The sequence below is a fragment of the Montipora capricornis genome, chromosome 6 (assembly GCF_036669925.1).
Source record: "Montipora capricornis isolate CH-2021 chromosome 6, ASM3666992v2, whole genome shotgun sequence".
NCBI lineage: Eukaryota > Metazoa > Cnidaria > Anthozoa > Scleractinia > Acroporidae > Montipora > Montipora capricornis.
The window spans coordinates 14,530,198-14,544,405 of record NC_090888.1 but is presented as its reverse complement, the minus strand read 5'-3'; the positions used below and the strand labels follow the sequence as shown (position 1 = coordinate 14,544,405).

The window sequence follows — 14,208 nt, the reverse complement described above, 5'->3', positions numbered from 1 at the left end:
GTCCAATACCAAAGATGTATGCTGTAAACTAGCTATAGTGTAAACTGGAGTATTGCCTCCTCGATGAGCTGTAAACTTGAGCCCGTGATATGGTTACGTGATACTGGTCACATTGGCATACATAGGGGCGGACGGACGGACGGACGGACGGACATACGTACGGACGTTCATGACGTCATTGCTATAAAACCAAATTTTCTCACATCGATGGGTTACCATATTTTCTTAGCTATGGTGCTCCGCGCGTGCGTGCGCAAAGGCGCTCCGCTATAAAGCTGAACTACTGTAAATATTAAAGACGCATATGTTTAATTTCGTAAACACGTTGCATGACGCTACAGACACATTCAGTCTCGCCGGCGCGTGCTTTAAAAACATAAAACTATTCCTTCCAGAAAAACCAAATAAATATTATCGGCGGTGAGCAGTGAAAGGAAAATGAAATGAACATCATCGTGGTATATCATTGCTTTTACTTGTAATTTATAACATATTCCCCTTAGCAGCAGTGATTTATCACGCGACTCGCAACCTTTTTATATTAGGAATGATTTCACCCAATGAAACGGTACACGAAATGTACTATACTGTAGTTTGTATATGTGATATAAGTGTGTAAAGACAAAATATTGTGTTTTTGCATGGACGTCATATTCCTACGGTCGCTTATTACATTGCAATATTGTGCTCATTTTGTTACCCAGTAATTGTGGTTGTACATGGTACCATAACATACATGTAGCTGCTTGGTGATACCATAGTTAGTAGAGGAACTAACAATGGTGATACAGTGTTGTTTAAAGTCTACCCTTCTAATGGAACAGTTTCCTGAAAATGTTGAACATGGTTTGAGCTTCCTTAATTTCGAAATTCCTCATAAATTTCGTAGCACTACCAAAGGAAACTTAAAATATGAAATAAATGTTTTTATTGTAAAGTGGCAATGTCGAAGGGTTACAACTTCAACATCTTTGATAATTTTATACATGCAATTCCCAGGAAGAGTACTTTAACATACTGCAATTCCAGACAGGGGCTGTTTAATACTAAGCTTGACCTGTTTTTCATGTGCCTTTTGCAAGACACATAGACACTGACAGACACTGCTTTCACTTTATCTAAGTGCAGGTGTGGATCCTTCAAGTAAACATAAATTTGTTTAATTCCTTAAGTTTCTTGGTCTCTAAGTCCCTGTTCGCACTACGCGAAATTTCGTTTGTTTTGCAAAAAAAAATTGTTAATGCGAAACCATTTTCAATGCGAACGATGCTTTTTCGCAAGTGTCACCAAACTTCAAATATGCCGTCGACTAGCTTTGGAGGCCTACAATTTTCTGTCGGCGAGAAAATCTATTGTTCCTTGACAGACACCCGTCAACGGCAAACGACATTTGTGCTTACACAAATAATTTACATGTCTCAAGTGCTAACGCTATTACAAAACGAAAAATTCGTTATCACGAAATTGCCAATTTTTTTGCAAACACTAAACCAAACTTTTCGGTGTAGTGCAAACAGGCCCTTAGCGGCATTTGCGTGTCTCACCTCTAACTGGTTCCAAAAAGATGCCAGTCTTAATCAGTTTGAATCATTTGCAAATTTTCTGGTTTCAAACAAGCCTGAGGTAATAATTATCTTCTGACTACGGATTGAACTTCACACCTCAAAGAACAAGAATCCTGGTGTTTTTGGCATCCATGAAGAATTGCACTTACAGGTATCACCAAGTCAAATGCCTTCACTATTACATGTATTAACCCCAATTACATGCACATACGTACGGGCCACAAAGTCAGTCAGTCAAATTTATTTATAGAGGGTAGCACAGAACAGATATTTCTGGTAAACCAGTGGCCCTCTATCCTAATAAATAAGATGACCACACGAAAGATAACAATAAGAGATTAAAAAAATCAAAGTTAAAAACTATACATTGAAATGAACATACAATCTCAATCTCAATCTCAATCTCATTAAAACGTCTTTTAAAACACCAGCAATACCATACTCCTCGGGATTACTGGAAGACTTACATGTAATGTGTGGAGGGGTGAGTGGCTGAGATGAGAAGTATTTTAGCAAAGATCTCTTAAAGCCGTTCTGCTTGGTGGTTTTCCGGCTAGGTGGAGCCTGGGATGCATCTGGCCCACACGTTGAGGGAGGTCCTCTTAGGAGATACTTGGAACTGGGGATGATTACAGGGTTCTCTGTTTGAAGAGCTAGCCACGAAGGTTGTCTGCTACTCTGGAGCCACTAGGGAACCACATCGTCTTTCTTCTGGGATACCTTTCTCAGGACTGCTGAAATTAGAATGAATGGTGGAAAAACAGATTTTTAGAGGTACCCAGTCCAGCCGCAGGGTGTGTGTGTCCATGTAGGTAAGACCTGGACACCTGGGTCTGGTTTCCAGATGCCATATTGCGGGAGAATATCAGAGCAAAGAGGTCTATGGTGTACCCTCTGATGAAGGGCTGAATCACTTGTAGGTCTATTTGCCATCCTCCGGAGTTGTTAAACTCTGTGGATCCTCATTATTGAGTTTGCCTGCTAGATGTTGAGCAGTGATCAGAGTTGTCCTTTCAATGCACCACTGGCACAGGTCTAGAGATACACTGACAAGATAGGAGGAAGAAGTTGCCCTTTGTTGTTTATGTTGAGAAGACTCTGGTCAATTACTGACATGGGTTCCCTCTTTTTCTGGAATTAAAAATAGGCGACTGTAGAACGTCTCCACAAAGAAAGGGATTGTCTTCATTGCACCAAGAGAGAGATTTTTTACCTTGGTGTCTATAAAGGGAACTGTTAAATCTGAACATTTTGTAACTGGAAGCTGTAACTAGAGGTTTACGGTTTCTGGGTCTGAAATTTCGTTGTTTCCATCCTTCTAAGAACTGGTTAAGTTCCTTGTTAGCACAAAAGGGCGGAACGTTTTCTTGACTGGGTTGCTTGGCACTTAGTAAAGGCACCCAAGGTTTTGAGATGTTGTTGAAAATGGGTTTCTGAAAGCGCTGCCAAGGTTTAAAAATATTTGATAAGTTTTTGACTAGGCCACAAGAGTGTTCAGCTCATGTGGAAGCAACGGAGGGAAAGTCTTATCTAAAGAGAAAATGTTTAGCTTTAGGGAGTGGCTATTCCACCTGACTGATTTTGTCTTTATTAGTGTTAGGGAGAACTGCCTTTCTTCATAAAACTCACATTAGCTGAACCAGTGAAGCACCAATGTTTGCTCAACTACATGTATGTTCTTATTTTTCTCCACAGGAACTTGACTTCCTGATGATAGAGCTGCTCAGCACCATGTAATGAGCAGAGGGGTCCTGTTGAATTTAAGAGGGCCTGCACTTCCTCGTCACAATCTTGAATGTATTAATTTTCGTGTGCATTTCAGTGTGCTGAATAACTCCGCCCCCTACTTGAAAGCCAATTATGCTGAGCCAATCAATGTTTGGGCACGTGCTAAGGTAGCAGATCTCATGTGAAGGCTGTCAATTGACACGCGGTGCTTTCATATGTGATTGACATGATACATCAAACATTTTTGTATGCAGATTATGGCGGGAAACAAAAGCAATTTTAGCTGTTTTAAATTATGCACCTATAAATGTTAAGCCCCAGGAGGGGTGGGGGGAGGAAGGAGGGAGGAGGGGGATTTCGACATTTTTCTGAAAAATGAGTCAAATTCCCCAACCCGCGACAAAATAATTGGCCAAAATTATCAAAAGCCCCCAACCTGGGGAGAGTAAAAGTGGCCAGAAGAATACCCTTTAGACCTCACCTTCACAGCCCACCAATTCAAGATTTGCAAAAAAGAATTTTGAGCAAGATGCCCAAATTTACCTTTACCAAGACCTTAAGAACGAAATGTATTTAACTGTAGTTAACTGAATACTCTGACCAGTTTTTCTCTGTCCTTGTGTGGGTCTTTTTCCATCAGTAGGGCTACCGCTCACATGGTTCATAATTTTATGGGATATAAGTCTAGCACTTCACATTTCACTCTATTCAGTTAACTCTGTTTAAAATATAAGTGCTACACGGCCAACGTTTGTATAAACGTAACCTTTCCTTGTTTTTAACTGTAGTCTGACAGGATAATAATTTAGTCACAATTTTATACTATAAGAAGTGTTTTTGACATCAACAATGTTGTTGTTCTCTTGTTGTATGATAGACCAACTCAGTTTTCACTTGAACTTCGTATACCACACAACTTCAGGACAGGGGGAACTTACGGTACTAGTGTACATGTCGTTTGACACAATAACTGACAGGCAGTGGACACTTTTTTACACTGTAGAAAATGCGAGCATGCAGTAACATTGTTTTCTTTCTGGTATTTTGCATGAAAACATGCACAAACTGACCCAAAGAGGTTTCCTGACATTAAAATACGTTACAGCCCAAAACTAATGCACGCGCAAGAACTTCTTTTTGCGTCCGCTAGCCGGCAACTTCTTGCGGCTTCTTGCGGCTCCTTGCGCCACAATTCTACCAGCCGCAAGAACTTCTTTGCGGTTAGAAGTTGACACCCCAAGAACTTCTTTATGTTATAAAATCCTGACCGCAAGAACTTCTTTGTGGCAACATCTCAGAAAGAAGGTGATATACAAAACTCGCAACAACACGAAATTTTTCAGGGCAATGCACTGTTGAATCTCGGGAGTTATACGTATCATGTGTAAACAAACGACACAATTATGGTGATTTTTTTACTACGTTTGCACGAAGACTAGTCGCAAGATAGCAATCATAAATATCAGACGAAACCCTTTTCCTACCCAAAAATCCCAGTCAAAGAAATGTTTATCAAAGGTACACTGTAGTGACGAGAATGGCTTTTTCCACGCGAACTGTTTGTAGGACTGCCGCCGCGAATGTAGGGGAAGGAACACAATTATTGTTATTGTTCATCTTTTCCTGGTGATGTGCATTCTCTTTGAAAAATAATGATATCAAACAGGAATGAAACAAGCAAATTTCAAAGCAGCCTTATTAAATCTTTGCATTTATGTGCATTTTACATTTATAAACATTCGCTCTCGTCGCTTTCAATCTTGCAGGTGACATTCTACAATGTAGTTCCCTTGATAAGTGTTTCTGAAAGGAGTTATAAATGCAGAAGCTTTTGTTTGTTATTTATTATTAGTATTCTTATGATACCACGAGTTTTCTGTTGCCGATGAAGATATCACACGACATTTGCTTACACATAACATTGTCACCTTCCCGGCATCATATGCAACTGGCTACGCATTTGATCTAAAACATTCAAATGTTCATTCTTTAAAAGTGGTTTGTTATGCTCGTGACCCTGCTTGTTGGTAGTTAATGGCGTGATTGAAGGTTTTTTTTCTGAAAGTGCAGAAATTAGCTACTGCTTTGAAACATTCACGTTCACCGGCCTTTCTTTTAAGCGAGTGCGTTAAATACGGCCTGCGATAAATTGGGATGACCAAACATCCAGTTCTGATCTCATGCCCATTGAATGTTTCCCAAGAGGAAACATACCAATATATTCCTTCCTTTTGAAAGCGATTTATGTTTTGGAAAACATAATCCGTAATCACCTCATACAAGCAACACCGACTAATCTTGCGGTTGAACCCAATAACTTCTTGCGCTTTTGTGTCTTGCGTTTAAGTCCGTAACTTCTTGCGGCTTCTTGCGGCAAGCTTTCTATCTTCTTGCGCTTTGAATGTTCTTGCGGATAAACCGCAATTTAACTTCTTTTGACCGCTTGCGTGTTCGTGCGGCGCAAGAACTTCTTGCGCCACTTAATAAAATAATAATAATTTTATTGCTTCTATAGCGCATGATACATGAGAAGATGCTCTCGTGCGCTTTACAATGACAAAAACTAGAATTCTACTATTTACAATCAAATCAGTTACATGAAAAATGGATAAATCTAAAGCTAATTAATATTCCAACTATAAAATTGCATAATATCAACTATAAATTCATACTTGATCAGATATTCTGTAAATTATAAGCTTTCCGAAATAAATGAGTCTTAAGGGCTTTCTTGAATGTTTGTACGTTTTGAGAATGGCGGACTGCACGTGGTAATTTGTTCCATAAAGCTGGTGCAGCCGCTACAAAGCTTCTTGCGCGTGCATTATTTTTGGGCAGTACCTGTACTGTGTACAGTAATTACAGTATTTGCAAGAGAGTAGTATCGAAAACTAAGACTCCAAAAATGAAGACCAAGGCCCCACTCGAAAACGAAGACCTACATGTACATGTACTCGAAAACAAAGACCCACTTGAAAAACCTACAATTAAGAATATTTTGGTGCGCAGTTGTCATAAATGGGTGATGTTGTGTGATTCCTCCTCCTTCCACCTTTTGGAAGGTTTTTGGTTTGAAACCCCACGTACATTGTACCCCCTTCTCTGTCGGAATTTCCCACGACCTACAAGCGTCTCAGGAGGCACAAATAAATGTAGGAACACAGTTGCTGTTTGCCAGGAGAATGCGCTTGCAATATTTTTCACCAGGATGGGAAGGAAACTACAATGTACCAAACACCCCTTCTACAGGTGTATTTCAAATCAGACTGGGAACCACCTGTGCAACAATCAGTTGCCTTGGAAAGTTATATGTACCTAGACAAGGTTAAAGTCCAACTTGCTAAAAGTGAACTAAGAAAGACAAACACAAATCTGCCTCATGGAGAAGGCAAAGTTGTTTTACACTCAAAAAATAACTCCACAATCAACATAAAAAAGGCAGACAAGGGGACCACAACAGTCGTTCCATGAATAAATAATTATTAGACAATATCAGAGAAGGACAAACCCAACTTGATGACATACGCAATTAAAACGCCCCTTAGACAACCAATCATAAAGGAAACAGTCAAAAGAGTCAATGAAATTTAATATATCAGAACTCCACTGCGACGAGCATTATTGACTCAAGAGCTAAAAAAATGGCTTTCACAAACAAAAAAACCCATGAATTCTAGAATTCTGCACAATTAAAAAAGGAAAGGAAAGGAAAGGAACTTTATTTAAGTGTCTAGTCGTTCTAGCGCTGAAGCACTAATTGGGGACACTGTAAATTGAAATTAACAATTAACACAAATCAAGTCAAATGTTGGTTTTTGAGGAGAGGGGAAACCGGAGTACCCGGAGAAAACCTCTCGGTGCAGAGTAGAGAACCAACAAACTCAACCCACATATGACGCCGAGTCTGGGAATCGAACCCGGGCCACATTGGTGGGAGGCGAGAGCTCTCACCACTGCGCCATCCCTGCACATGTGCAAAATGCACAACCCATTGGTCCGAAGACCAATCATATCAGGCTGCAATGGCCCTACTGAAAGCAAATCATACAACGCAGTCAAACTACTTTTAATTGAAATGATGATTCTGTGCATAATTTGCAACTGTTACCTGAAAAATAATCCTGGTTGTTGTTGTAATCTTGACCAAAACACTTGTATTTTAAAGAATTCTTCCTCTGTAAAATAGGTGCTAGCAAGAAGTCTACAAGAGAAACAAACAACAAGAAAATGAATTATTTTGATAATAAATAATAATAATAATAATAATAATAATAATAATAATAATAATAAACAAATGAATGCCACATTGCTTGCACTGTTGAGATCCGGATATGCCTGAAGGAGCATGAGAAAGAGGAGAAATATATTGACCTGCCCTTTGAGATAAAGAGACTTTGGCGATTATGTAAGGTTAGAATCACCCCTATTATAATTGGCGCTCTTGGTACTTTCTCTAATAACCTACAGAAGTATTTGGAAGACCTGCACATTGGACTAAACATTCAATCATTACAGAAATCAGTACTGTTGGGATCCGCAGGAATTCTCCGAAGAACCCTGGAACACTAAGGTTAGGTGGTGTGTCACTACCTGCTGATAGGTGATACTCCAGTAGCAACTACTGTGATATAGCCTAACAATAATAAAAATAATAATAAATAATAAAAATAATAATAATAGTAATAATTTGATTATAAACTTTACTGTTCCATGCAGTGAGCTGAGCTCCAAGCTAATACAGGGTTGCCACTCATCAGTAACAAAACAAGACGCTCTATAAAAGCGTACACTGGGTTGCCTGTGGTACATGTTACACAAAAACAGAAGGCACTGAATTGGGTGGTATTGAACTGCAGGGTTCCAGTTAATTTTTTCAAGTGGGGGGTCATTAAGACCATTTGAGGGTCACCCACATGTCGCGCCAGCAGAGGCCCTTTGGCTCACATGTTCACACCTTTAATTATTTTGTAAGATCCTATCCCATTTTGAGGTCTTTTACTTTTTTAAGCTTTGGTAATAAATTCATTTTAAAGATAACAAACACGCTCTTGAGCAAGGGTGCATGTGATCACCTTGTGTCAACTGAATGAAGTACGGGAAAGAATGTTAATCGTTCCTTGTTTTCAGAGTAAAACAACATACTTTTTAGCCAAGAAACTTCCGTCTTTCGTGTTTTTTATTTTCTTGTGATATTTGACTGAATATTTACATTTCATCTGTTGGGTCAGAAAGCCTTCTTTGTCGGATTCCTGACAACCGTATCTATTGTGACTTCAGGGTGAACTATTAATTATTTTACAAAATTGCGAGGTTGAGTGGCCATGTAATTGAAAATCTGAACATCTATGAGATACAAAAACAGACTTGCGAATTATCGCAAATCACAATGCTGACAAGCACAAAAGCAGGAGAAATGATTAATAAATATGAAGTGTGTTACTATCTGAATGTTTTCGTGTTAGAGTAAAGGGATATATTGTCACGCAAATGATGTAATTTCATGACACTCAAAATTAGCAAAAAGCGTGAGTTTCATGTATACAATCTTCGCACTACATGTAGTAAGTAAGTCAAGGTAAAGTCACTGCTTCGTGCCAAAAGGCCCGTCAGGCCGGCGCTTATCTCCGGTTTCCGTAGCATGAAGCGACAAGGAGTATTTCTACTCCCCCCTGGAAGGGACGCTAGACCATCGCAAGGTTACCCCCGGCATTACGCTGGTACCCATTTATACACCTGGGTGGGGAGAGGCACCGTGAGAGTAAAGTGTCTTGCCCAAGAACACGACACAATGTCCCCGGCCAGGCCCCGAACCCCGACCACTCGATCCGGAGTTGAGCGCACTAACCATGAGGCTTCCGCGCCTCCCACTAGCAAGTGGTAGCAATAACTTGGATTAACCAGGAAGTTAAAGAAATATTGTTGCCTTACCAAATAAACTTCATTTTACACTTCTATGACAAAATCATTTGTCAGAGAAATAAAATTCCTGTGTCCTCGCGTATCACATCTCAACACACGCATGCAAATTTGTCAATCCATTTTCACCGCGTCCTGATTCCAGCGAAAATTTTCTTCCTTCAAATATCAACAAAAATATTATTTCTCGTCAAGCGTTCCAATAACCAAAAATAACCGCTAAAAATAAAGATTTTTTAACGATCTGTCCATAGATATTTTTTCATAATTTAATATACTCTGTCAAAATTTGGAAACCAATCAACACGCAAAAATAACAACGCACGCAACAAATTTCGTCGCATTTACCTCTTCGTCGAATTCTCATGCTTAACACAGGAATTTTTAGATATTGTGATACATCTGGGTATTGTTAAGCGTTGCATCTTTTATGTTCAAATAACCGCTAAAAATAAAGATTTTTTAACGATCTATCCGTATTCCGTAGATATTTTTTCAGAATTTAATATTCTGTCAAAATTTGCACAACAATCAAAACACAAAAATAGCAACGCACGCAACAAATTTGGTCGCATTTACCTCTTCGCCGAATTCTCATGCTTAACACAGGAATTTTTAGTTATTGTGAAAATCTTTCTCTATTCGTTAGCAATCACCCTTTCAGAGAAATCGACCGGTCTGCGAATATTTCATGAGTTTTTTTCAATGGGATGTCAAAAGGCCAAGTGGATGTTAGGCATAATCGGGCAAGTTCGGGCGATCAAGTTGCGTGTGTGACCCGTTACAAATATTTTTTCACAAAATGTTCCCGAATCGTCAAGTATCACCACAGGAGAAAAGAACATCATTCTAAAAGCTTATTCTACGCAAAAAGTAGGTTCTGGAGGTAATTTTGAGAGTGGAAATCACGAAGCATGGTATATTTAATTAAGTTAACACAACAGAAAGACGCCAACCTCATTTTGACACGAAAATGCTTTACTATTGCAATAAAAACTATCCAGTTATGCTAGCATATTACAAAACATGATGAATTCATAAAGGGCATCTTTTCCAGCAAAATATTTTTTGAAACAAACAACATACATGTATTTGCTATTAGAGGCAATCTTTCTTTCACTGATCCACTTAAGGTGTTCGATTCCTTCTCTGTCTTTGTTGAACCCATAAGTTACCAGAGAATTTTCCATTTGGTTTCAGTGTTCTACATAACAGCACACTTGTGAAAACATCAGAAATAGAGCTGACTTCGATTTCGGCTCGACGGGCGATAGTTGTTGTCGAAGTCCATTACAAGTATATTTTGTTTAAAGATGCACTAAAACGCCATCCACGTTACAATGACTTTCCATGCCATTGCAGGTTTAATAATTAAATGTTCTCCTGTGTGCACCAGAGAAATCTTGTATGTATTACCCCAGCCCCCTCAAACCTAACAAAATATGCACAGAAGACTCTATGCACAAAGACACCACTTAGCAGGGGAGTAACAGGAAAGACTTTTCCTGACAGCCTAAACAGAATTATTGATATTATATTTACATGTAGCAAGAAAAATACCAAATCCATGAAAGACCAGATTAGAGCACTTGAAAGGTAGACTGTCTTAAAGAAATTATTTTGCAAAGGAAAAGTCTAGCTGAACAAAAAAAAACCTATGGCAAAATATCCAAATTTGCCATCCTTTTGGCACACTATTTACCGGAACTCAACTCTTCTTGGTCATTAAAATAATTAAGAACTATTCACCAAAGTGGAAGTTGGCTAGTGGTGGATATTTACCGAGCCGCAAAGTGGCTCGATAAATATCCACCACTAGCCACCAAACACTGAGGTGAATAGTTGTTCTAGTACACTGTATATACTAAAACAGTGAGATAATACAGCACACTCATTTATTCCTGCAAAGATTATTAACAAGATTTTCAGGTGCAAATTTCGCGCGAATTGCTCGGAGGATGGAAAGGATATCCGGAGTTTGAGTAGTCAATCAGCACGAGCGTTCAACACTATCCAGTCTGTTTTAGTATACTAATAATATATATACATGTATGTACATGTTGTAGGGCAAGGGATTTAAGAAATTTACTTCTTAAATCCCAAAGCAAAAGACCCTGGCAGATACACTTATAAATGCTGTTTTGCTTGAATGTACAGCTGTAACTTGAGTTGAGAACTTTAATAACCACTTCAGGTTTTCCAATTAAGAGTTTAAAGTCCTCACAAAAAACAGCAAAGCCTGCTAGACAAATTTGTTGTGGATATTGTACTATAATATTGCACAATGAGCACCCATAATGTTGTTAGCTTTTTAAGAGTGATCTTGTAAGTCCATGTTAACAATAGGTCTACACAGCTTGCACAGATAGCTTTTTGCACTTTGAAACAAGGCAGCCAGAATGTGCATACTTCTTGTCAAAATTTACACCGACTGTGCATTGCAACCAAAAGTACAAACTAAGGAAAAGATCACATTTACATGTACATGTATCCAAGATTCTGTTGCATCCTTTTTTATGCTTAAAACACAAAATTGGTGATTTTCTTTTTCTTTCTGAGACTATTTTTAAGGCATTCTTTTGTGATTTAATTTTTTTTTTCTTCTAACTATACTTCAAAGTCAGAACTCGCTGCATACAGCTGTAGTTATTTTTTATGATTTACCACAGTGAACTGCAATTTTTTTTCCTGGGTTGTTTTCAAAGCTAAAAGATTCCTCTCTTTCTTGGGGAAATAGCACATTTGCTCTTACGAATTGAATGGTTTGACAGATTCACAAAATACTTCATTTTTGCATTTGAGAGGATTTTTTGGTTACACAAGTTTCACAAGGAAATCCTTACATCAAGATTTACCATATGATTTGTATGAACTAAAGGCGTTCTTTTGGGAACACACCACATAATGTTTATGATAACAAAGTAGTGCCTCCTTAAGTACACACCTGCAATAGCGATACTCACCCTTAAGTCACCTGTTGTCATTAATGTGCCAACCAGAGATCTACACTGTATTGGCTGTCAAAACAAAGGATTCTTTTGTCCTGTGGTTGGCAAAATTTAAACAACAAAAGAACTGTAAATTTAAACAGTGAAGTCTCCTATAACTCTTTAATTAATTTTACTTCAGAAAAAAATGGAAAATCTTATCTCAGGTTAAAAAGTTTGCACCTTTCAAAAAAAAAAAAGGAAACTGGGTTCAATAATTCCCAGTCACTTGGCATCAAAATGGGTTGTTGGTTCTCTGCTATGAGGGGTTTTTCTCTGGGTACTCCAGTTTTCTCCTCTCATCAAAAAACCCTAGGATTTCATATGAATTGATTTGATTTCTGTACAGTGTCTCCAGTTAGTGCATTATTATTATTATTATTATTATTATTATTATTATTATTATTATTATTATTATTATTATTATTATTACTATTTCCTACTTTAGCCAATCAATATGCAAATCTCTGTACAACTTTCATATAATTTAGCCCTACAGCTGTATTCTTTCCTCTTCCTGTCTTACTCATGCTTAAGGTTTGTAAAAATAAAATTCGAAATTTAAAATTATTTAAAATTGACTTTGAGAAATCTTCCAAAATATATCCTTGATATTAATTGAGAATCTTATCAATTCCATTTTCACACAGGTTGCAAAAGGAATTTAGCCAACAAAGTTTGATAGCTAAAAGTGAATTATTATTATTATTATTATTATTATTATTATCATTATCATTCAAGTTGCACAACTTAAATTTTAAAATTGCATACGAAAATGCCTCAAAAATACATTGTACTGGATCACTGAGAACCATTAAGAACCAATAATTAATACAAAGTTCGGTAAAAATAAGAAAGGCCATGTTTTTCACAAAATATTTACCAAAATATTGTGTGGTGGTTTTTAAGGAAACGTAAGAAGGAGATCGAGGAAAATTTTGATGAATTTACTTAACTTCTCAGCTGCACATTAAAATTAGCTTAAACTGGTGGCACTGCCGCCATTTCCTCACTCTATTTCTTTTAAGCCAAGATAACGCTGAAAAACTCACACACTTGAGTGTGTGAGTCCTGTCTAGTAGCTTGCAAGAGCGGAAGTACTTCCGGCTTTCGTATCTCTTCAGGGCGAAAAATTTTCAATCTTCAAATTACATTTTAAGTCAGCAGTAACTAAAATTCTGACAAGTTTTCTGACAAGTTTGACAATGCATTTATGTCATTTGCGTTCAAAAATTGTTCAACTAATGATGGGAAATCGCAAGAACTTGTTCTACCAGGCTGTTATAATTATGCTGTTAACCCGCTAGTTTCAACGGCCGTATTAAACTTCGAATCCGCCAAGCCATTGATGTAACAGACTTGTTCTCCCGGAACATGGAGATTGTTTCGGACTCTGCACCTTTATTGTTGATCGCTTGTCATCAAGCTTTACGGTTAAGTCGACAGAAGGCCGATTCGCACCAATTTTCGATAGCGGAGTGATGTTTGAAGTCTCCTGCCTTACCATAATGATTCAGAGATTATCACAAATCAGCCCAAATCGCCTCAGATAGATAGGAGAGAAGAAAGGTTTAAATCCTAAATCCCATAGTACCTGCTTATTGTTAAGGCTTACCTTTTTAGTGAAGTTATTGTAAGCATTTCCCTGTTAAAGCGTACACAACAAAAAATCCTCAGCACACAATGAGCTCTTTGAATCAAACTTGAATAGAAGCGGGAAACTTGTAACCTCGCCCGAATCGGAAGCAAAATGACTGCTGACCAAAACAAAAACGGCTCATGTGTGCCCGTCTCCAGAGCACGCTTTTCTTTTGGTCAGCACCAAACATATAGCAGGCCATATCATTCAAAAGTGGTACAAACAGACGACCAGTGATCGAGACAACGATCGCTATGCGTGCGTTGATCGATTGGTGGCTGAGAACGCAGATCGTTGTGGTCGATATTAGGGCCGTTTATACGAGGGAAAAGAAGCCGCCGCGGCTTACATAAGACGCGAACTGGGCCATTTA

General features: G+C 38.2%; 1 protein-coding gene across 3 annotated transcripts in view; it reads right to left on the bottom strand.

The window, feature by feature from the left end:
- LOC138051592 (uncharacterized) overlaps window positions 1-13,921 on the bottom strand; it is a 37,003-nt gene extending 23,082 nt beyond the window's left edge. The window contains exons 1-4 of one of the 3 annotated variants that reach the window (XM_068897830.1): window positions 13,812-13,921; window positions 12,173-12,252; window positions 7,402-7,494; window positions 2,033-2,299 (exon numbers count right to left, since the gene is read on the bottom strand). The gene's annotated coding sequence lies outside the window, so the exon portion shown is untranslated. The remainder of the gene's footprint in view (window positions 1-2,032; window positions 2,300-7,401; window positions 7,495-12,172; window positions 12,253-13,811) is intronic. The other 2 variants (XM_068897829.1, XM_068897831.1) reach the window with 2 other exon arrangements.
- Window positions 13,922-14,208: the final 287 nt, after the last annotated feature.